Here is a 25,668-nt window from a genome sequence, read left to right on the forward strand (position 1 = left end):
AAAGTATAAACGCAACACTTTTGGTTTTGCTCCCATTTTGCATGAGCTGAACTCAAAGATCTGAAACATTTTCTACATACACAGACGACCCATTACTCTCATATATTGTTCACAAATCTGTGTTAGTGAGCACTTCTCCTTTGCCGAGATAATCCATCCCACCTCACAGGTGTGGCATATCAAGGTGCTGATTAGACAGCATGAATATTGCACAGGTGTGCCTTAGACTGCCCACAATAAAAGGCCACTCTGAAATGTGCACAGTTTTGCCTTACGGGGGGGGTCGGAAAACCAGTCAGTATCTGGTGTGGTCACCATTTTCCTCACATCTCCGTGGCATACAGTTGATCAGGTTGTTGATTGTGGCCTGTGGAATGTTGGTCCACTCCTCTTCCTCTGTGCGAAGTTGCAGAATATTGGCAGGAACTGGAACACGCTGTCGTATACGTCGATCCAGAGCATCCCACACATGCTCAGTGGGTGACCTGTCTGGTGAGTATGCTGCCATGCAAGAACTGGGATGTTTTCAGCTTCCAGGAATTGTGTACAGATCCTTGCAATATGGGGCCGTGCATTATCCTGCCGCAACATGAGGCGATGGTCGTGGATGAATGGCACAACAATGGGCCTCAGGATCTCGTCACGGTATCTCTGTGCATTCAAAATGCCATCAATAAAACGCACCTGTGTTCATTGTCCATAACATACGTCTGCCCATACCATAACCCCACCGCCACCATGGGCCACTCCATCCACAACGTTGACGTCAACAAACCGCTTACCCACAACGCCACACACGCTGTCTGCCATCTGCCCTGAACAGTGAAAACCGGGACTCATCCGTGAACAGAACGCCTCTCCAACGTGTCAGACGCCATTGAATGTGAGCATTTGCCCACTCAAGTCGGTTACGATGACGAACTGCAGTCAGGTCCGGACCCCGATGAGGAGGACGAGCTGCAGATGAGCTTCCCTGAGACGGTTTCTGACAATTATTTGGTTATGCAAACCGATTGTTGCTGCAGCTGTCCGGGTGGCCGGTCTCAGACGATCATGGAGGTGAACATGCTGGATGTGGAGGTCCTGGGCTGGTGTGGTTACACGTGGTCTGCGGTTGTGCGGCCGGTTGGATGCACTGCCAAATTCTCTGAAACACCTTTGGAGACGGCTTATGGTAGAGAAATGAACATTCATTGCACAAGCAACAGCTCTGGTAGACATTCCTGCAGTCAGCATGCCAACTGCACGCTCCCTCAAACGTTGTGATATCTGTGGCATTGTGCTGTGTGATCAAACTGCACATTTCAGAGTGGCCTTTTATTGTGGGCAGTCTAAGGCAAACCTGTGCAATATTCATGCTGTCTAATCAGCACCTTGATATGCCACACCTGTGAGGTAGGATGGATTATCTCGGCTAAGGAGAAGTTCTCACTAACAGAGACTTAGACAGATTTGGGAACAATATTTGAGAGTAATGGGTGTTTTGTGTCTGTAGAAAATGACTGAGATCTTTGAGTTCAGCTCATGCAAAATGGGAGCAAAACCGAAAGGGTTGCGTTTATATTTTTGCTCAGTGTAGTTCTGCAGGGACCTTAGGGCAAAAATTCCTGGTTACAATTCTTGACCAACAACCAGTAAGACTTGAGCAACCAGTCCGACCTTAGTAACATCACATTACTGATCAGCCTCTTGACATAAGAGCATTTTTCATTGTTCCATTCACAGAAAAAGACTTAATGATCGTGCAACCACTCAACAACAAGAGGAGCTTATCACCACGAGAAGGACATGTAAAACACATTATTTGCGTTGCATAACTAGCAGTACATGGTTATTACACTGTGACTTTATAACATATATATATGACATTATTATCTGTATTATACTCCAGAGCTGCACTCACTATTCTGCTGGTGCAGTCACTGTGTACATACATTACTTATCCTGTACTGATCCTGAGTTACATCCTGTATTATACTCCAGAGCTGCACTCACTATTCTGCTGGTGCAGTCACTGTGTACATACATTACTTATCCTGTACTAATCCTGAGTTACATCCTGTATTATACTCCAGAGCTGCACTCACTATTCTGCTGGTGTAGTCACTGTGTACATACATTACTTATCCTGTACTAATCCTGAGTTACATCCTGTATTATACTCCAGAGCTGCACTCACTATTCTGCTGGTGCAGTCACTGTGTACATACATTACTTATCCTGTACTGATCCTGAGTTACATCCTGTATTATACTCCAGAGCTGCACTCACTATTCTGCTGGTGTAGTCACTGCGTACATACATTACATTACTTATCCTGTACTAATCCTGAGTTACATCCTGTATTATACTCCAGAGCTGCACTCACTATTCTGCTGGTGCAGTCACTGTGTACATACATTACTTATCCTGTACTAATCCTGAGTTACATCCTGTATTATACTCCAGAGCTGCACTCACTATTCTGCTGGTGTAGTCACTGTGTACATACATTACATTACTTATCCTGTACTAATCCTGAGTTACATCCTGTATTATACTCCAGAGCTGCACTCACTATTCTGCTGGTGCAGTCACTGTGTACATACATTACATTACTTATCCTGTACTGATCCTCAGTTACATCCTGCATTATACTCCAGAGCTGCACTCACTATTCTGCTGGTGCAGTCACTGTGTACATTACATTACATCACTTATCCTGTACTGATCCTGAGTTACATCCTGTATTATACTCCAGAGCTGCACTCACTATTCTGCTGGTGCAGTCACTGTGTACATACATTACATTACTTATCCTGTACTGATCCTGAGTTACATTCTGTATTATACTCCAGAGCTGCACTCACTATTCTGCTGGTGCAGTCACTGTGTACATACATTACTTATCCTGTACTGATCCTGAGTTACATCCTGTATTATACTCCAGAGCTGCACTCACTATTCTGCTGGTGGAGTCACTGTGTACATACATTACATTACTTATCCTGTACTGATCCTGAGTTACATCCTGTATTATACTCCAGAGCTGCACTCACTATTCTGCTGGTGCAGTCACTGTGTACATACATTACATTACTTATCCTGTACTGACCCTGAGTTACATCCTGTATTATACTCCAGAGCTGCACTCACTATTCTGCTGGTGCAGTCACTGTGTACATACATTACATTACTTATCCTGTACTGATCCTCAGTTACATCCTGTATTATACTCCAGAGCTGCACTCACTATTCTGCTGGTGGAGTCACTGTGTACATACATTACATTACTTATCCTGTACTGATCCTCAGTTACATCCTGCATTATGCTCCCCATCCCATTAGGGGTACAGTATGGGTGTTTTATTATGTGTATGTAGTGCCGCCCTGGGTCACACTACTGCTGTAAGTAAACAGTATATAATACCGTGTATACAGCAGAGTATACACAAGCTCTTACTACACCTAGCAACAATACATAAACACTGATCAATGTGCCTCAGAGCAAACTTACCAGAGATCCCCGCAGCCCGAGCAACGTCTTATTATGTGTCCAAACCAGAAAAACCTACGTGTACGTCCTCCCTGCAGATGATTTATGATACAGCGTATCTGTCATTTTATAACATTTTTGACATGTCAGAAGTTTTTAGTCCAGGTGCTAAGACCCCACTAGTGGATAAATCAGATAGATAGATATCTTTCTGCTGGGGGGGGGGGGGGGGGGGGCACAGAATTGGGATTATAAATAGTGAAAACATTTCTTTACAATTAGTTACATTGTCAGATTGTATAAAATGGAGAAGTAACAGGAAGATCGAGGTATTTTAGGTAAAGTCTTTTCATAACTACAAGAACAAATGTCCTCACAATGTGATCTGAAAGGAGAAGAGAAAGTGACATCTGATCTCCATTCTCCAGTTACTGGATGGAAGAATTGTGTGGGTCACAAGAACTGCGGCTGATGAGCTTAGAAAGTTCCTGGATGAATAGAACAGATCGATGAGAAGTAGAAACATGCGGAAACGGCGGAAATAAGCAACGTAATGTTCAGGTGAATTCCCTCGGGTTATATGAAGATTCACTGCGACCGGCAGGTGACATCCTGTGTGTGAAGGAAATATAAGAGATAGATAGATAGATAGATAGATAGAGAGATAGATAGATATGAGATAGATAGATAGATAGATAGATAGATAGATAGATAGGAGATAGATAATGAGATAGATAATAGATAGATAGATAGAGAGATAGATAGATATGAGATAGATAGATAGATAGATAGATAGATAGATAGGAGATAGATAATGAGATAGATAATAGATAGATAGATAGAGAGATAGATAGATATGAGATAGATAGATAGATAGATAGATAGATAGATAGATAGATAATAGTTAGATGGGCCCTGATGAAAGAGTTCAGCTTGGGCCCCTCTTCCCTCAGTGCTTTGTTGCACATAACCTTTCTGCTGCCTGAGGCAAAAATTGAAAGCCCCCCCCCCCCATGCCAAATTCTGAACCTAACCCCCTCCATCCAGCTCTACTATTAAAAACATACTTGGAAAACATTACATACATTGCTACAATACATACATCCAGTGACGTCTCCTTTGCTGTAGATGTTCTCTTTCCTCATGTTCTACATTCAGACCAGACCGCCATGATGACTTCTTTCCGCCATCTCTTGTCCTTGTAGTTTGTCCTTGAGTTTGACGAACAGACGTCTTAGTTTCCTACTTTTCCATCATCCTCCCACCTTCTGAACACCCCACCCTGTCCCCCCAATACTATACTGCAGAAACCTTCCCCCTGAAAATACTATTACCACACAGATAGTGCCCCTTCAATAATGATTGGCACACAGTGCCCTAAAAAATAACGCACCCAGCAAATAGTGTCCCTGAAACTTATAGTGCCATAAACAGTGTCCTTCAAAAATAATTGTGCTAAGCTGATACTTTGCCTAATGGTGCTCCTTAGTCCCACCAATAGAAATCATTATCTGCCAGGGTGCATAGTGTTAATAGTGCCCCCAATAGTAATAATGTCCCCATTGTGCCCATAATAGTAATCATGTTCTCTGTTGTCCCCCAGTAGTAATAATTCTCCTTATAATGTGTGCCAGCACAAAAATACCCTTAAAAGGTGTGCCACTAAAAAAATACCAACTTATAATGTTTACCAGTACAAAAAAGCCCCCTTATAGAGTGCACCATTACAATGTGCACTAGTACAAAAAATACCCTCTTACCTTTCAGATCAGACCCCCATATCAGATCCTCAGATCAGACCCCCATATCAGATCCTGAATTCAGAACCCCATATCAGACTTCAAATCAGACCTCCATATCAGATCCTTAGACCTCCATATCAGATCCTCAGACCAGACCCCCATATCACAACTCAGATCAGACCCCCATATCAGATCCTGAAATCAGACCCCCATATCAGATCCTCAGACCACCTTATCAGATCCTCAGACCCCCTTATCAGACCTCAGATCAGACCCCCCATAGCAGATCCTCAGACCACCTTATCAGATCCTCAGACCTCCTCATCAGATCCCTAGACCCCCGTATCAGTCCTCAGATCAGACCCCCATATCAGATCCTCAGACCCCCATATCAGATCCTCAGACCCCCATATCAGATCCTCAGACCCTCATATCAGATCCTCAGACCGCCTTATCAGACCTCAGATCAGACCCCAATACCAGATCATCAGAACCTAATATCAGACCTCAGATCAGACCCCATATCAGATCCTCAGACCCCCATATCAGATTCTCGGACCCTCATATCAGATCTCAGATCAGAGTCAGACCCCCATATCAGACCTCAGATCACACCCAAAATAAATAAATTAACTTACCTCTCCTGTCCGCTGCTACTCCAAGTCCGGCATCCTCACCTGCAGTCCCCGCTACCTGGTTTCCCACGACCCACACTGCACTGCGCGCAGCATCAGGTCATAGTGTGCGCTGTACGTCCTGATGCTGTACAGTCAAGACACAGCACCGCGGCCTAGAGAGGAGGGGTGAGTACAGCGCTTCACTCCTCGTTCCTCCTCCATATTCGTTTTGTGCTTAACTAATGGAAGCGCTCACTAGTATTCGCTTTATAAGATGCACTGTGCAATGTGGCAGTGCATTTCTGGCAAGGGGCCCCTGTGGGCTTAGGGCCCTGTCACAATTGCGACCACAGTGACCCCTATTGCTATGCCACTGGATATGAGATAGATAGATAGATAGATAGATAATAGATACAGTGAGGAGCAGAAGTATTTGAACACCTTGCGAATTTGCAAGTTCTCCCACTTAGAAATCATGGAGGGTCTGACATTCACATTGTAGGTGCATTCCCACTCTGAGAGACAGAATTTATTTTAAAAAATCTGGAAATCACATTGTATGATGATTTTTAAAGAATGTATTTGTCTTGCACTGCTGAACATAAGTATTTGAACACCTGAGAAAATCAGTGTTAATATTTGGTACAGAAGCCTTTGTTTGCAATTACAGAGGTCAGACGTTTCCTGTAGTTATTGACCAGGTTTGCACACACTGCAGGAGGGATTTTGTCCGACTCCTCCACACAGATCTCCTCTAGATCTGTCAAGTTTCGGGGCTGTAGCTGAGCAACACGGAGTTTCAGCTCCCTCCAAAGATGTTCTATTAGATTTAGGTCTGGAGACTGGCTAGGCCACTCCAGAACCTTGATATGCTTCTTACAGAGCCACTCCTTGGTTATCCTGGCTGTGTGCTTCGGGTCGTTGTCATGTTGGAAGACCCAGCCACGACCTTTCTTCAATGCTCTGACTGAGGGAAGGAGGTTGTTGCTCAAAATCTCACAATAAATAGCCCCATTCATCCTCTCCTTAATACAGTGCAGTCGTCATGTCCCCTTCGCAGAAAAGCACCCCCAAAGCATGATGTTACCACCCCCTTCACAGTAGGGATGGGGTTCTTGGGATGCAACTCATCCTTCTTTTTCCTCCAAACACGAGTGACGTTTAGACCAAAAAGTTCTACTTTGGTCTCATCTGACCACATGACTTTCTCCCATGCCTCCTCTGGATCATCCAGATGGTCATTGGCAAACTTCAGACGGGCCTGGACATGTGATGACTTGAGCAGGGGAACCTTCTGTGCAATGCATGATTTGAAACCATGACGGCGTAGTGTTCCACCGACAGTGACCTTTGAAACTGTGGTCCCAGCTCTCTTCATGTCATTGACCAGCTCCTCCCTTGTAGTTTTGGGCTGATTCCTCGCCTTTTTTATCATCCGTGATACCCCACAAGGTGAGATCTTGTATGGAGCCCCAGTCCGAGGGAGACTGACAGTCGTCTTTAGACTCTACTATTTTCTAACAATTGCTGCAACAGTTGATCTATTTTCACCAAGCTGCTTGGCAATTGTCCTGTAGCCCTTTCCAGCCTTGTGGAGGTCCACAATTTTGTCTCTGGTGTCTTTTGACAGCTCTTTGGTCTTGCCCATGGTAGTAGTTGGCATCTGACTTACTGTGGGGTGGACAGGGGTCTAAAGAGCTCAGACAGGTGCTACTAAGTTAGATGAATGAGTGGAGTAAAGGTGGACTTTTTAAAGGCACAGTAACAGGTCTTTGAGAGCCAGAATTCTTGCTGTTTCTCAGGTGTTCAAATACTTATGTTCAGCAGTGCGAGACAAAAAAAATCTTTAAAAATCATACAATGTGATTTCCTGAATTTCTTTTTTAAGTTCTGTCTCTCAGAGTGGGAATGTACCTACAATGTGAATTTCAGACCCCTCCATGATTTCTAAGTGGGAGAACATGCAAAATCGGAGGGTGCTCAAATACTTCTGTTCCTCACTGTAGATAGATAGATAGATAGATAGATAGATAGATAGATAGATAGATAGATAGATATGAGATAGATTTTCTGGCAAAAAAAAAATATTTGCCATTCAGCGGTGCAGTTATATGTTTCTAAAGCTTTTTTGGCGTGTATAAGTGGGGAAAAGGGCTCATTAGCCTTTGTGTGGTGAAGTGCGAAAATTACAGCCCTTTTTGGTGTGTATTAATGCCCCAAAAATATTATTTGCCGCTCAGCGGTGAAGTTCCATTGTACTACAGACAGTTACAGGGTGTATTAATAGGATAGATACGTACATCCTATTAGACGTTCTGCGGTGAATTGTGATTGTTATATTTATTTGGGGTGTATTAATAGGAAAAAGAATACCTCTTATTAATCGGTCTACAGTGAACCGACATTGTTATACAGCCATTGTTGGGGTGTATTAATGGGAAAAATAAGTATGTGTTATTAGTAGTGTTGATCACGAATATTCGAATTTTGAATTTTTATCACGAATATAGGTACTTCGAAAATTCGCGAATATTTCAAATATAGTGATATATATTCGTAATTTTGAATATTGGATATTTTTTTCCCCTTTTTTTTTATATTCGATTTTTTTTTTTTTATCAGTACACATGATCCCTCCCTGCTTCTAGCTTGTGGGCCAATAATAAGGCTGCAATATACTTGACTTTAGGAGTAGTAGTGTTTGCGAATTTTGCTCTATATTTGTTTTTGTTTTTCGAATATTCACTATATAATCTTGTTTTAGAATATTCCGAATATTCGAAAAAACAAAGTTATAGCAATATAGCGAATATTCGGGAAAAAAAAAACCCGAATATAGAGCAATTTAGCTAATATAGTGCTATAATCTTTTTTTTTTATAGTTGTAATTTTTTTTCCAATCTGGACTTCAGATGAGAAAAAAATTACAACTATTAGACAAAGAAGATTATAGCACTGAATTAGCTAAATTGCTCTATATTTGTTTTTTTTCGAATATTCGCTATATTGCTATATATTCTTGTTTTAGAATATTAAGAATTTTCGAAAAAACTAAGTTATAGCAATATAGCGAATATTCAAAAAAACAAATATAGAACAATTTAGCTAATATAGTGCTATAATATTCTTTGTCTAAAAGTAGAAAAATTTGCAATAAAAATTCGCATTACGAAAATTCACATATTGCAAAAAAAATCATTGAATATAGCGAATATTCGAATTTGCGAATATTCGACGAATATTCTACAAAATATTCGCAAAATATCGTGAATTCGAATATGACCCCTGCCGCTCATCACTAGTTATTAGCCGTTCTGCGGTGAATTTACATTGTCATTCAGTGGTGATTTTTTTTTTAAAAGTAGACTTTCTTCTGTAGGGACTGAGTAACTGCGTCGATTAGCCATTCAGTGGTGAAATTTGTTTGTGATACAGCCTTTTTTGGGAAAATTGGTCGGTAGCTGTACCTACGGTCAGGGACAATACATGTCCTTTACGGCCCACTGGGTGAATGTGGCTCCTGCCCAGCCACACCAGAAACTTGGCCAGGTGACGCTGCTTCCGCCTCCACGTTCTCACATCGTTGTCCTGCAACAATGTCCACCTCTGCCTCCTCATCCTCCACCATGTCCTCAGCCTCCACTGCAGGGACAATTTACAGTGCCCCTCCAGGACACCACATGTGCAGGGCACGGCGGTGTCACACTGTTCTACACCTTGTTTGCCTGGGTGAACGGAGTCACACAGGGGAGGAACTGCTCCGTGTCCTTCATCAAGAAATCAAATCCTGGCTTTCTGTGCGACAAATCAGAACCACGATGACCGACAACGGGAAGAACATGGTGTCGGCGCTGCGTCAAGGAGGGCTGAGCCATGTGCCCTGCATGGCCCACGTGTTCAGTCTGGTTGTCAAGCGGTTCCTGAAGTCTTCCACCCATCTGCAAGACATCATAAAAATGGGCAGGAAACTTTGCATTCACTTCAGCCACTTGTACACCGCCAACCACACCCTGCTTGAGCTGCAGCGGCAGAACAGCATCCCCCAAAATAGGCTGATATGCAACGTTTCCACCCATTGGAATTCCACCCTCCATATGTTGGACCGACTGTATGAACAGAGAGAGGCCATAAACGATTTCTTGATGATACAGGTGGACAGAGGTACTCCCCTGTGTAACTTTGATGTCAGCCAGTTGCAGCTCATGTGTGACACCTGTTGTTTGCTCAGGCCCTTTGAGGAGGCCACTATTTTTCAGTCGCCAGGACTACGGGATGAACAACGTCATTCCACTGATTCATGTCCTGGAACAGATGCTGATAAATTTGGCTGGTCAGGGGACTGGAGACGTGGCGCCTACATCTCAAGGCCACATGAGCCCTGTGGGGGCTGAACTGGAAGAGGAGGGGAAGGAGGACATTGGAGTACAAGCAATGTGTAGCGAAATGGGTGGTTTTTCTACACAGGTGACAGGAGAGGAGCAGCAGGAGCAGCAGGAGCAGCAAGAGGGAGATTAAGAAGACGAGGCAGATGACCCAGGCACACCGTGGCAGTATGCAGTGGAGATGGAGGCAAGGAGTCCCTCTGAGTCACTTGTGCAAATGGCCCGCTGCATGCTCATTGCTTGCGTAGTGACAGCCAAATTGTCACTATTCAGCAGAGGAATGACTTCTGGCTCTCCACCTTGTTAGACCCTTGCTACGGGTCCAAAATGGTGGCCTTTTTTACACCCGCTGAGAGGGAGGACATACTGAACTACTATAGAGACATCCTATGTAGTCAGTTGGCCGCTGCCTATCTGCGCTATCGTCCATCCTGTCGCAGGTATGACCAGGGGGCCCTCTGTGCTCACGTTCCTCTGTCATGGCTGCTAAGGGAGGGGGGGTGGCCGGAGCCGTTATAGCTCCATCAGCAGCAGCCTGAGTCTAGAGTCGCTAATGAGTAGCTTTCTTCACCTGCATAGTGAAGAAACTACTCACCAGCAGCAGCAGGTAGACCTGGAGCAGGACCTGACCCAGCAGGTGGTGGCATACTTGGACAGCACCCTGCCACCCATCATCGAAGATCCGCTGGACTACTGGGCAGCCAAACTGGACTTGTGGCCTCAACTGGTCGAGTTTGCCTTGGAAAAGCTGTCCTTCCTGGCCAGTAGTCAGGGCCGTCTTTAACAAGGGGCAAAAGGGGCAGCTGCCTCTTGAGCCCTGCTGGCCACTGCCCCGGGTGTCAGGTTGTCAGCTACACAGGGGGTTTTTACCCCTGAGGAAGCCGGATTGCTCCGGCGACACGCGTTGGGCGCTTGCTATGTTTCCAGGTCCACTGTACCAGCTGGCTATGTAGGTTTGGCTCTTGATATTTGACCCCATGTCGGTCCTTTTGCACATTTAATTCTAGTGGTCTTACCTTACCTTACATTTGCTATATGTGATTAATTGTATTGCTTTATATGCTGGTTTATAAACGCATATATTTTCTTGTGACAATTCAGTGGACCTGTGTGTGTCGGTTACATTTATTTATTGCATACCGCACTTTGTTCTAGATTGTATACAATTTTTTAATGCGTGTGTGTTGTTGTGTCTAATAAACTTTATACATATATTTTATTCTATAATGGTTGGATGTGCATTTATGGGGTGGATCTTTTGACTCTCTCTTGGGTTGGATCATTTTTGTCGTATGCAGTTGCACCACCCCTTGCACTCCTGTAAGTATTTGGTGTGCCCCCTGTCTCTTTAAACATATGTACACAGGGGGTGCTGCCATGCCATGCCTGTCGGCACTCCAGGCAGCATACTGTGAGAGCTGTGATTCTCTAGGACCTTAGATGACATCATCACCATGTGACCAGTAACCTAGCAATATTACTGGTCACATGGCTATGAGGTCATCAAGGTCCTTTCTCTCTACCAGGAGTGTTGCTGTAGAAGTTTGCCTTAACTGTGGAGCTTTTTTGTGTGAAGATTACATCAGAAAAAGGTGACAGGGGCTGTTATGCTAATATACTGTAAACTACTGTATAGTGAGGTGCTGTATAGTGTGGGGGGCTGTATGCTGTGGGGGCCTGTATACGGTATACTGTGGGTGCTGTATATTGTGGAGTGCTATATTGCTGTACTGTATACTGTGGGGGTTGTATACTGTGGGGGGCTGTATACTGTATACTGTGGGGGGCTGTATACTGTATACTGTGGGTGCTGTATATTGTGGAGTGCTATACTGCTGTACTGTATACTGTGGGGGGCTGTATACTGTGGGTGCTGTATATTGTGGAGTGCTATACTGCTGTACTGTATACTGTGGGGGGCTGTATACTGTGGGGGGCTGTATACTGTGGGTGCTGTATATTGTGGAGTCCTATACTGCTGTACTGTATAGTGTGGGGTGCTGTATCGTGTATAGTTTAGGGGGCTGTATACGGTGAGGTGCTATACTGCTCTACTGTATACTGTGGGCTTCTATACTGTTCTACTGTATACTGTGAGGTGTTGTATACTGTGGGCTGCTATACTGCTCTACTATATACTGTGGGGTACTGTATAGTGTGGGGTGCTATACTGCATACTATGTGGTGCTGTATACTAGAGGGTGTTATACTGCATACTGTGGGTTGCTGTATACTATAGGGTGCTATACTGCATACTGTGGGGTGCTGGAGTGCACTGTAACGCTAGGGTGAGCCGAGCCCCGGTCTCCTTCCTGCAGAGCGGTGCCCACTTCCAGCCTGAGCCCAGCTGCCCAGAGCGTTGATCCTGAGCCGCTGGAGTCTTCAGAACTGGAAGTATTTACAGTCATTCACTAAACTTTACCAGATGTGTGGATTTTTTGTGTGTGTGTTGTGGTGGAGGGCGTGATTGCATGCTAAGGTGTGGGAAGGCAGGATCCAGGGGGCCCAAGTAAATTTTTGCCCAGGGTCCAATCAATATTAAAGACGGCCCTGCCAGTAGTGTGGCATCAGAGGTGTTTAGTGCGGCGGGGACCATAGTTACCCCAAGGAGAACTCGCCTGTCCACCCAAGATGTGGAGAGACTGACCTTTGTCAAGATGAATCAGACGAGGATCAGCCAGGATTTCCACCCACCAATGCTTGATGCATCAGACATGATCATCCATGGTGCCACACCAACACTTTGACAAAAGAGACTTGTTTCTTCTGGCTACCTGCCTCAGCTACTATTCTGATGCTGCCACCTGCCTGATACCACAAATCTGATGCCAAGTACTCCTTCTTACACCCACCATCGTTAGCGAGTACTGTTATTGCCACCCACCTCCAAACTATGTCACCTAGACACTCTGTGGTCTCCTCATGCTGCTTCCACCTCACCACTATGTCATAAGGCCACTTATAGATTTCTCATGCTTTGCCCCCCCCCCCCCCCCCTTCCCACTTCATGACTGGGCCACTATTTTGCCTTTCGGCCTGGCCGACATCATCATTTATTTGACCCTTCTTCTGATCTGTCCGAAGGAAGGAAAAATGAGACGCACAATGGATCCTGTCTGTGTAGCAGCTATAAGGCCTGTATGAATCAGAAATGGCTTGTGATTTGGTAGCCAAAAGAAGGAGTGGGTACAAAACACAGAAGACATGCAAATATTCTATTCACGTGTCATCTCTGTTTTGGATCCACTCCTGTTTTTTTGGCATTAGCAATACTGATGGATTACTGACCAAATGCTGAAATGAAGCCGGATGCTCCACAGACAGGATCCGTTTTTTGTGGGTTATCGTTCTGATGGATCAGAGGAAGGACAAAATAATCAGTGACGTCAACACCAACCTACTGCTGACCCCCTCTCCACTCTCTAGGGGAAATAGCTGTTTTTAAGGTGATTCGCCGTGAACAAATTCGGATCTAATCATTTCGGAAAATTCGGCGAACCGTCCAAATTGAATTTTTGCTAAATTCGCTCATCTCTAGGGAAGGCATGTCTTTACAATTAGTTACATTGTCAAACTGTAAAAATGGAGAAGTAACAGGAAGATCGAGGTATTTTAGGTGAAGTCTTTTCATAACTACAAGAACAAATGTCCTCACAATGTGATCTGAAAGGAGAAGAGAAAGTGACATCTGATCTCCATTCTCCAGTTACTGGATGGAAGAATTGTGTGGGTCACAAGAACTGCGGCTGATGAGCTTAGAAAGTTCCTGGATGAATAGAACAGATCGATGAGAACTAGAAACATGCGGAAACGACGGAAATAAGCAACGTAATGTTCAGGTGAATTCCCTCGGGTTATATGAAGATTCACTGCGACCGGCAGGTGACATCCTGTGTGTGAAGGAAATATAAGAGATAGATAGATAGATAGATAGATAGATAGATAGAGAGATAGATAGATAGATGTGAGGGAATATTTTCCTGTTTGCTCAGTCCTGGAGTTCAGATATCAGAAGTAAACATTTACTGTCCAGAGATGGCGCTGACGTTTCCGCCAGGAGTGGAGCCATCCTCACGTCAGCCATTGTATCGAGCAGTGTGAATGTTCCTCCGGTCACTGACATTTCTCAGTTGCATTTGTAATTCCGGTATTGAGATCCTTCAGAGGATCTCAATACCAGAATTAAAAGGATCCGTTTTCACTTTGCACATCAGGATGCATCCGTTCCGTTAGAAAAATGTGCAAAATTGAAAGAACATTCAAGAAGAAAGTTTGTTGTCTAGGAGTCTAGGCCCAGCTCAGTCCGTTCCGCAGCCACCATCCAAGGGACGGCGCTGTGCTTGGTAAGCTTCTTGAACGCTGCAGCTCTCACAGGAGCTCCATTATCTCTTCAGCTGATCGGTGGGGTTTCTGGAAGTCGGACCCCCACCGAACTGATATTGATGACCTATACTGAGGGCGCGGAGACAGTTGATTGAAATGGTGGTGGAGAAATGTCCGCTCCCAGCTTCACCATGCAGCTCAGGCTCGTTCACACGACCGTTGGTGTCCCATGCCCATGCTGTGAACCGCAAATTGCGGTCCGCAATGCACAGGCACCTTCCGTGGGGCAGGCGCATGGGGATCGCAGACCCATTCACTTGAATGGGGTCCGTGATCCCTCTGTTCCGCAAAAAGATAGAGCATGTTCTATCTTTTTCCGGTGCGGAGGCAAGAAATGGAACCCCAGAAAGCACTCCATAGTGCTTCCGTAGCGTTTCGTTCCATGCTTCCATTCTGCATCTCCGGATTTGCGGACCCATTGAAATGAATGGGTCCGCATCCGTGATGCGGAAAGACAACGGAACGGTGCCCGTGTACTGCGGTGCTACTTTCACACTTGCGTTTGTAATTCCGGTATTGAGATCTGGCAGAGGATCTCAATACCGGAATTAAACAGGTCCATTTTGATTTTGGACATCAGGATGCATCCACTCCGTTAGGATGCAGTTGCGTTAAATCAAATGGGGGAAAAAACGGATCCGTCACCAGTGACTGTTTTCAGTAACGGATCAATTTTTAATGTTTTTATGACTGGACACAAAACGGAATACTAATGGAACAGAAGACATCTTGGTGCATCCTGAACCGATCTCTTTCTATTCACAATGCACGAGGACTAAGCGGAAACGTTTTTCCCCCGGTATTGAGATCCGGCAAACAACAACGCAAGTATCCTAAGTCCGGTGAGATGGGTGATCTTCTGTAAGATGTGTTTACAAGGGGCACAATGTCAGATGGGTGACGGTCCTACTTCTGGGACCGGCTTCTATCTCCAAGGGAGAGCAGGGAGAGCAGCCGCCGCACATGGGTCGCCACCCTCCACTCACGCTATGCGAGCGGGGCATCCCTATGGGCTCTCCTTCACTCTGAGGGGCCCGTTCTCACCTGTCTGACACTGAGGGCATATCCTAGTGATATATGTCACCAAATACCCCTTTAACAATTGTAAAATGAAGTTCCGCAGCTTTCTAATCTGTTCTATGCTTCAATTCTTCCCCCATTTACAGATCTCTGCTTGCTGTCAGTAAGTGTGAACTGGTTTATAACCTGATACTTCTCATCTGGGAAGTGGATACAATTGTATCAGGTCCAGACGATCCTCTGTGAAGGCACCAGCCTGGACTGCAGACTGATACATTGTAACAAGCAGTGTTCTGTAGGGGTCAGGCACACATCCCGGCTGGAGTTGTCAGACTTTCAGTTAGGCATCTTGGAGAGGAGCTGTAAGTAGAAGTGTATAGGCCCCATGTGCTTCAGGGGCCCCAATAGCCCTATGTGCAGGATGACCACCCCAGTGGGGCTGGTAATGGTGGCCACCAGTGGTTGTCACCCGGCATAGACCTCGCACACACAACTCATAGCGCGTCTTCTTTTAAGGTGGAAATGCTCGATTCTCTTAAGGTGGACTTCTTAAAATTGGCCCCAATTCATAAAACCCATTCTGTAATTTCTTCCTGGTGATAAATTCGAATTACTGTAATTTCCTCTGTGTGTGGGAGGCAATCGCCACCTCTGCTTCGCGGACATCCTCTGTGTGCGGGAGGCAATCGCCACCTCTGCTTCGCGGACATCCTCTGTGTGCGGGAGGCAATCGCCACCTCTGCTTCGCGGACATCCTCTGTGTGTGGGAGGCAATCGCCACCTCTGCTTCGCGGACATCCTCTGTGTGCAGGAGGCAATCGCCACCTCTGCTTCGCGGACATCCTCTGTGTGTGGGAGGCAATCGCCACCTCTGCTTCGCGGACATCCTCTGTGTGCAGGAGGCAATCGCCACCTCTGCTTCGCGGACATCCTCTGTGTGTGGGAGGCAATCGCCACCTCTGCTTCGCGGACATCCTCTGTGTGCGGGAGGCAATCGCCACCTCTGCTTCGCGGACATCCTCTGTGTGCAGGAGGCAATCGCCACCTCTGCTTCGCGGACATCCTTCCAGATCCGCATTAACCTGAGGGCCGACAGGTGTGAGAAGCGGCGTCCAGGGGGTGCGGTACGTCAATGGGACGCTTATCTATAGGACTGGCAGATGGTCCAAACTCGGCTATGGGTGATGAGCAACTTACTTAGATAAAGGCAAAAGCGGCTGAGGAGATCAGTGGCGCCGTCCTTTCATGGGACGCTGATCATTAAAGGGCCAAGTGCACTCATATGTATGATTTAGCGAGGTTAATCATTTTTCGGCCCTCACCTGCTTGGACGGCCACCTACCCTACATTGCCTTGTTGGATATTCTAACAGGAAGTCAGCAGGGTTTGGAATGCAGCTTTGGGTGTGATTGGAGGATAAAGCAGGATACAAACTGTGGATCGTATATGTAGGTCTATACGGTTTACACTCTTGTCCCAACAAAGCCGAGCAGAGGATCGTATTCCCACAAAAGTGATTATTCCGGCTGCACATTCCAGGAGGATGAATCATGGATCACATCTCATCCCAGCCATTAGATACAGAGCTGTGGGCACCAGGGCCCAGGAGACACATGGCACCACCCCATCTGAAAGCAGAGAATGGCAGGGGCGAGCGCTGTACTCGGTATCACCAGCAGTCCCATAGAGAATGGATGGACCTGCCGCCCCATCATAACCCCATTTTTAGGATCGGTGGACCCCCAGCGACAGGGGATCACAACCCCTCCTCTCCTCACATGTATCTGTAGGAAATAATTGCATTTCACATGTAATAACAATTTTGGAGCATCTTGTTGCGCCATTGCTTTATACTTCCTACTAGAAGATTATAACTAACTGCTACTAGTTGGGGGTGTTTCCCTGCATGGTCTGATTGGAGAGTGTGAGACCGGGGAGGGGACCCCCCAACTGGATACGCTGAGCTGCAGATGCCCCTTTTAATGCACCCCAAGATCTTGTTGCCCTTGGCAGCAGCTGCCTGGCACCAATTGCTAAAATTCTTAAGTGCCTTTCTATGTCAGTTTAAGGCTAGGGTAACATCTCCGTTTTGAAATTCTGGACACCGCCGGACCCCCATTCACTACAATGGGATCCAACATAAATGCTGGCTTTCTACTGGAAAAAATACTGCTGAAAGCAAGAATTTATGTCAGAAACCCGCCAGATAACTGCTGGAGCCCATTATACTGAATGGGGTTCAAACGGTGTCCGGCTATACCAGATATGGCACAGCCGGCTACTCTGCTGGAACAGAAGGCCGAAATACCAAAACAGAGATGTGAACACAGCCTTACCCTGTATACATTGCTTCCACAATGCATGTAAATTATACCGTTACACAATGCCAGTAAAATATCTGTCATACTGTACATCAATCATACCACCATACAATGCTTTGTTATACTGCCACACTGTATTTTATTATATCAGTACAACAGTAAAGAATAATGGAGAGGGGAGAGGAGGGAGATGCTGCTGCTGGATCTGACTGTAAGGCAGCATGCTGTGAGAGGGGGAGGAGGGAGGTGCTGCTGCAGGATCTGACTGTAAGGCAGCATGCTGTGAGAGGGAGAGGAGGGAGGTGCTGCTGCTGGATCTGACTGTAAGGCAGCATCCTGTGAGAGGGGGAGGAGGGAGTTGCTGCTGCAGGATCTGACTGTAAGGCAGCATGCTGTGAGGGGGGTAGGAGGGAGGTGCTGCTGCTGGATCTGACTGTAAGGCAGCATGCTGTGAGAGGGAGAGGAGGGAGGTGCTGCTGCAGGATCTGACTGTAAGGCAGCATGCTGTGAGAGGGAGAGGAGGGAGGTGCTGCTGCAGGATCTGACTGTAAGGCATCATGCTGTGAGAGGGGGAGGAGGGAGGTGCTGCTGCAGGATCTGACTGTAAGGCAGCATGCTGTGAGAGGGGGAGGAGGGAGGTGCTGCTGCAGGATCTGACTGTAAGGCAGCATGCTGTGAGGGGGGTAGGAGGGAGGTGCTGCTGATGGATCTGACTGTAAGGCAGCATGCTGTGAGAGGGAGAGGAGGGAGGTGCTGCTGCTGGATCTGACTGTAAGGCAGCATGCTGTGAGAGGGGGAGGAGGGAGGTGCTGCTGCAGGATCTGACTGTAAGGCAGCATGCTGTGAGAGGGGGAGGAGGGAGGTGCTGCTGCAGGATCTGACTGTAAGGCAGCATGCTGTGAGAGGGGGAGGAGGGAGGTGCTGCTGCAGGATCTGACTGTAAGGCAGCATGCTGTGAGAGGGGGAGGAGGGAGGTGCTGCTGCTGGATCTGACTGTAAGGCAGCATGCTGTGAGAGGGAGAGGAGGGAGGTGCTGCTGCAGGATCTGACTGTAAGGCAGCATGCTGTGACAGGGGGAGGAGGGAGGTGCTGCTGCAGGATCTGTCTGTAAGGCAGCATGCTGTGAGAGGGAGAGGAGGGAGGTGCTGCTGCAGGATCTGACTGTAAGGCAGCATGCTGTGAGAGGGGGAGGAGGGAGGTGCTGCTGCAGGATCTGACTGTAAGGCAGCATGCTGTGAGAGGGAGCGGAGGGAGGTGCTGCTGCAGGATCTGACTGTAAGGCAGCATGCTGTGAGAGGGAGAGGAGGGAGGTGCTGCTGCAGGATCTGACTGTAAGGCATCATGCTGTGAGAGGGGGAGGAGGGAGGTGCTGCTGCAGGATCTGACTGTAAGGCAGCATGCTGTGAGAGGGGGAGGAGGGAGGTGCTGCTGCAGGATCTGACTGTAAGGCAGCATGCTGTGAGAGGGAGAGGAGGGAGGTGCTGCTGCAGGATCTGACTGTAAGGCAGCATGCTGTGAGAGGGGGAGGAGGGAGGTGCTGCTGCAGGATCTGACTGTAAGGCAGCATGCTGTGAGAGGGGGAGGAGGGAGGTGCTGCTGCAGGATCTGACTGTAAGGCAGCATGCTGTGAGGGGGGAGGAGGGAGGTGCTTCTGCAGGATCTGACTGTAAGGCAGCATGCTGTGAGAGGGGGAGGAGGGAGGTGCTGCTGCAGGATCTGACTGTAAGGCAGCATGCTGTGAGGGGGGAGGAGGGAGGTGCTGCTGCAGGATCTGACTGTAAGGCAGCATGCTGTGAGAGGGGAGAGGAGGGAGGTGCTGCTGCAGGATCTGACTGTAAGGCAGCATGCTGTGAGAGGGGAGAGGAGGGAGGTGCTGCTGCAGGATCTGACTGTAAGGCAGCATGCTGTGAGAGGGGAGGAGGGAGGTGCTGCTGCAGGATCTGACTGTAAGGCAGCATGCTGTGAGAGGGGAGAGAAGGGAGGTGCTGCTGCAGGATCTGACTGTAAGGCAGCATGCTGTGAGAGGGAGAGGAGGGAGGTGCTGCTGCAGGATCTGACTGTAAGGCAGCATGCTGTGAGAGGGGGAGGAGGGAGGTGCTGCTGCAGGATCTGACTGTAAGGCAGCATGCTGTGAGAGGGGGAGGAGGGAGGTGCTGCTGCAGGATCTGACTGTAAGGCAGCATGCTGTGAGAGGGGAGAGGAGGGAGGTGCTGCTGCAGGATCTGACTGTAAGGCAGCATGCTGTGAGAGGGGAGGAGGGAGGTGCTGCTGCAGGATCTGACTGTAAGGCAGCATGCTGTGAGAGGGGAGAGGAGGGAGGTGCTGCTGCAGGATCTGACTGTAAGGCAGCATGCTGTGAGAGGGGGAGGAGGGAGGTGCTGCTGCAGGATCTGACTGTAAGGCAGCATGCTGTGAGGGGGGGAGGTGCTGCTGCAGGATCTGACTGTAAGGCAGCATGCTGTGAGAGGGGGAGGAGGGAGGTGCTGCTGCAGGATCTGACTGTAAGGCAGCATGCTGTGAGAGGGAGAGGAGGGAGGTGCTGCTGCAGGATCTGACTGTAAGGCAGCATGCTGTGAGAGGGAGAGGAGGGAGGTGCTGCTGCAGGATCTGACTGTAAGGCAGCATGCTGTGAGAGGGGGAGGAGGGAGCACCAGTGATTTTCTTAAGGGACCTTCACATGTAGCAGATTGTGTTGCAAAAAAAATTCTGCAATTGAAATCCAGTTCCATGCATCTGAATGGGGTTGTTTTGGCGACATATATTCACTCTCATGTCGTAGTTTTTTTCCTATTCAGGTGACATTTTTGTAAATTAGGTAATTTCACACTAGCGTTAAAGTTTTTACTGGTAATGAATTTCGTCCTAGGGGCTCTATACCAGGAAAAAACACTTCCGTTTTGTCTTAATGCATTCTGAATGGAAAGCATTCCGTTCAGTATGCATCAGGATGTCTTCAGTTCAGTCACTTTTACGGAATTTGGCCAGAGAACATACCGCAGCATGCTGCAGTATTTTCTCCGGCCAAAATTCCGGAACACTTGCCGGAATGCCAGATTCGGCATTATTTTCCATTAAAATGTATTAATGCCGGATCCGGTACCAAGTGTTCCGGAAAAATGGATCCGGTATGACACCGGAGAGACGGATACGGTATTTCAATGCATTTGTCAACCGGATCCGGAAACAAATGGTATCCATTTGCATACGGATTTCCGGATTCCTCTAACGCTAGTGTGAAAGTACCCTTAGAGAGACTTCCTCAACTGCTATAAAGAAGCTTCATCATAATCATCCGTAAGAGAATAATAAGTAGTAATGGTTTGGGATGGACCCTGCAGCAAACTCTGCACATTTGAGGCGTGATATGTGGCAGGACATTATGGAATGACAGTAATATATGTGTCTTCATCTCTAAATACTTCCAGATAGATAGACAGTAAATCCTATTGTGGCCTCCTCCTTCTTCAGGTCTTACAGTATCAGGGAGGTCACCTGTGGAGAATGTACAGTAAATCCAGTCGGGGCAGCAGATGATGGGAAGACTGGATTTATTTTGTAAACAGTGACCTCCTTTGACCCTCATTGTCTTGCAGGTTTGGCCATGCTCTATGCTAATCTCCACCATTCATCCTATATTATCCCCAAACAGCCGCCCAGAAAACCATAAATCCTGGTGTTATAATATTCATCTCATCAGAATCAGTAATAATTCGATTTCTCAGGTATTGACTACAAAACAAACATCCACCCAGACAACACAACACGTCACTACCCAGGACGGGTCACTTGATGCTAATAACGTGTGTTTTATATCATGTGGCCATTATATTATTTTCATTCATCTTTTGCCCACTATTCCTTACACTGAAGGACTCTATTTGGGAAGTACATACTTCTCTTTTCTGATCACTGTCTGAATAGCATGCCACAATTGCAGTCTAGACTGACACAGGAGGGCATACAATTAATTGTCACTAAGCAGCCAATCAACAATGAGGCAGCCTCTATTTTCCTACAGGACATTATAATGATTACATGCGGACTGGGCATCAGTTCGTGTAATCTTGGCAAGTCCTGCAGGTTTAATAAGAGAAGGGGGCTGCTATCCGAGCTGGTCCCCCAGACTGGAACCAGTGACGTCATTAGGCCCAGTAAAAAATAAATACATTAATTAATGTCAAGCACTCAATAAGTCCACAATCTGAGCAACAACTGCTTCCTGACAACTCTGATATATAAATTATACTGTAATGTAATGCTGTAATACTGCCATACTGTATGTAAATTATAATACTTCACAATGGCAATTTAATACTGCCATGATGTACAGGAATTGTAAATTGTACATTTATACAATGCCATGTTATACTACCAATCCGCAGGTAAATTATACCACTATGCAATGCCATACTATAGGTAAATTAAACCAGTATACATTGCTTTCACACTGCATGTAAATTATACCGTTACACAGTGCCAGTAAAATATCTGTCACACTGTACATAAATCATACCACCATACAATGCCATGTTATACTGCCACACTGTATTTTATTATACCGCCATACAATGCCATGTTATACTGCCACACTGTATTTTATTATACCGCCATACAATGCCATGTTATACTGCCACACTGTGTTTTATTATACCGCCATACAATGCCATGTTATACTGCCACACTGTATTTTATTATACCGCCATACAATGCCATGTTATACTGCCACACTGTATTTTATTATACCGCCATACAATGCCATGTTATACTGCCACACTGTGTTTTATTATACCACCATACAATGCCATGTTATACTGCCACACTGTATTTTATTATACCACCATACAATGCCATGTTATACTGCCACACTGTATTTTATTATACCGCCATACAATGCCATGTTATACTGCCACACTGTATTTTATTATACCGCCATACAATGCCATGTTATACTGCCACACTGTATTTTATTATACCGCCATACAATGCCATGTTATACTGCCACACTGTATTTTATTATACCACCATACAATGCCATGTTATACTGCCACATTGTATTTTATTATACCGCCATACAATGCCATGTTATACTGCCACACTGTATTTTATTATACCACCATACAATGCCATGTTATACTGCCACACTGTATTTTATTATACCGCCATACAATGCCATGTTATACTGCCACACTGTGTTTTATTATACCACCATACAATGCCATGTTATACTGCCACACTGTATTTTATTATACCACCATACAATGCCATGTTATACTGCCACACTGTATTTTATTATACCGCCATACAATGCCATGTTATACTGCCACACTGTATTTTATTATACCGCCATACAATGCCATGTTATACTGCCACACTGTATTTTATTATACCGCCATAAAATGCCATGTTATACTGCCACACTGTATTTTATTATACCACCATACAATGCCATGTTATACTCCCACATTGTATTTTATTATACCGCCATACAATGCCATGTTATACTGCCACACTGTATTTTATTATACCACCATACAATGCCATGTTATACTGCCACACTGTATTTTATTATACCGCCATACAATGCCATGTTATACTGCCACACTGTATTTTATTATACCGCCATACAATGCCATGTTATACTGCCACACTGTATTTTATTATACCGCCATACAATGCCATGTTATACTGCCACACTGTGTTTTATTATACCACCATACAATGCCATGTTATACTGCCACACTGTATTTAAATTATACCACCATACAATGCCATGTTATACTGCCACACTGTATTTTATTATACCACCATACAATGCCATGTTATACTGCCACACTGTGTTTAAATTATACCATTATAGAATGTATGCTGCCATACAGTTGGTAAATTATGCCACTATACAATGCTCATGTAATGCTGCCACACTGTATGTAAATACGCAATGCCAATTAAAGTTATACTGTACATAAACTGTACCGCCATGCAGTGCTTGTGTAATGCTGCTATACATAATACAGTCATACACTGAAGTCCTATCATAATCATACAGTCCACAAACACAATTGCTATATAGTGCCCATGTGAACAATATCTGGAGCCCAGATGGAGTGGACTGAATGTGGAGTTGCAGAGAGGAGATGGAGGTCACTCAATGGTGCACACTTGAGGAAAGTGACCCTTTTAGCCCTGCGGTCCAGCCTGGGTCGCCTTGTAGATTGTAAGCTCCTGAGCACAATATCTCCTGAATGCGCCAAACTCACTCTGATCTCTTGATCCCATGAAAAGCAAATAAAGGCGCACATAGCGATTTACACTCAGCAAACAGCTAATTTCTCAGACTGTCCAACCCATAAGAAAAGGTTATGAATCAGCAGTGGGACTACAAGTCCCAGCAAGTCTTTCCAGCCGGATACAGCGCATGGGAAACAGTTTCCAGCCAAAACTCAGAAAAATTGTGGAAATGTATTAACCATTAATACAATAAAAATCACAGTTGGACACACATATAACTTTGAGAGTAGTAGTAGTAGTACTGCATGATGAGAAGAGTTGTCCCTTATTAAAAACACACCTAAAAATACCTAAAATAACAAGAACCCCCCACTCCAACTTCTATCAGAGACCCTGGTATATAGAGTACACAGGGCAAAGACTCACCTAAGTCTGATCCAGGAAGTGTTGAGGACTAGACCTCAGTAGAACACATGTCTTCACAGGGAAGTGTGACTGAGCCCAGCATACAAAGTCTACAGGAGAAGCATAGACTTCACCACCAGCCCAGGCTCAATCCCCTCCTCTCACTAGAGCTAAATACCTAGTAAAAGTCTGTAGGAGGGAGGAAGAGGAGCTGGGAGTGACTGGGAGAGACTCACTATTCACCAGGCACGCAATAAACATGTACAGCACCGCACAGTGCTCCAGATAGCTAGCCAGGGGCAAGGGACAGAATGTGTGCACGATCAAGGTCAATAGTCAATGGTACATTTCAGATCTGAATCAAGATTAGATTACTCACGTTCATTGACTTCATTATAAGACGACAGCACAAAAACATGAGAGATAATACAATAATACTGCCATCCATGAACAAGAATATAACTACTATAATACTGCTCCAATGTACAAGAATATAACTACTATAATACTGCCTCCTATGTACAGGAATATAACTGCTATAATACTGTCTCCTATGTACAAGAATATAACTACTATAATACTCCTCCTATGTACAAGAATATAACTACTATAATACTGCTCCTATGTACAAGAATATAACTACTATAATACTGCCTCCTATGTACAGGAATATAACTGCTATAATACTGTCTCCTATGTACAGGAATATAACTACTATAATACTGCTCCTATGTGCAAGGATATAACTACTATAATACTGCCTCCTATATACAAGAATATAACTACTATAATACTGCTCCTATGTGCAAGGATATAACTACTATAATACTACCATTTATTTACAAGAATATAACTACTATAATACTGCTCCTATGTGCAAGAATAGAACTACTATAATACTGCTCCTATGTACAAGAATAGAACTACTATAATACTGCTACTATGTACAAGGATATAACTACTATAATACTGCCTCCTAATACTGCCTCCTATGTACAAGAATATAACTACTATAATACTGTTCCTATGTACAAGAATATAACTACTATAATACTGCTCCTATGTACAAGAATATAACTACTATAATACTGCTTC

At 45.5% G+C, this 25,668-nt stretch overlaps 1 protein-coding gene across 1 annotated transcript in view; it reads right to left on the reverse strand.

Moving 5' to 3' along the window:
* Nucleotides 1-24,738, reverse strand: part of LOC122923234 (P2Y purinoceptor 2-like) — a 45,468-nt gene extending 20,730 nt beyond the window's left edge. Inside the window, exon 1 of the mRNA XM_044274002.1 lies at nucleotides 24,595-24,738. The gene's annotated coding sequence lies outside the window, so the exon portion shown is untranslated. The remainder of the gene's footprint in view (nucleotides 1-24,594) is intronic.
* Between the last annotated feature and the right edge of the window lie 930 nt (nucleotides 24,739-25,668).

This window comes from Bufo gargarizans, unplaced genomic scaffold (genome assembly GCF_014858855.1).
Source record: "Bufo gargarizans isolate SCDJY-AF-19 unplaced genomic scaffold, ASM1485885v1 original_scaffold_1382_pilon, whole genome shotgun sequence".
NCBI lineage: Eukaryota > Metazoa > Chordata > Amphibia > Anura > Bufonidae > Bufo > Bufo gargarizans.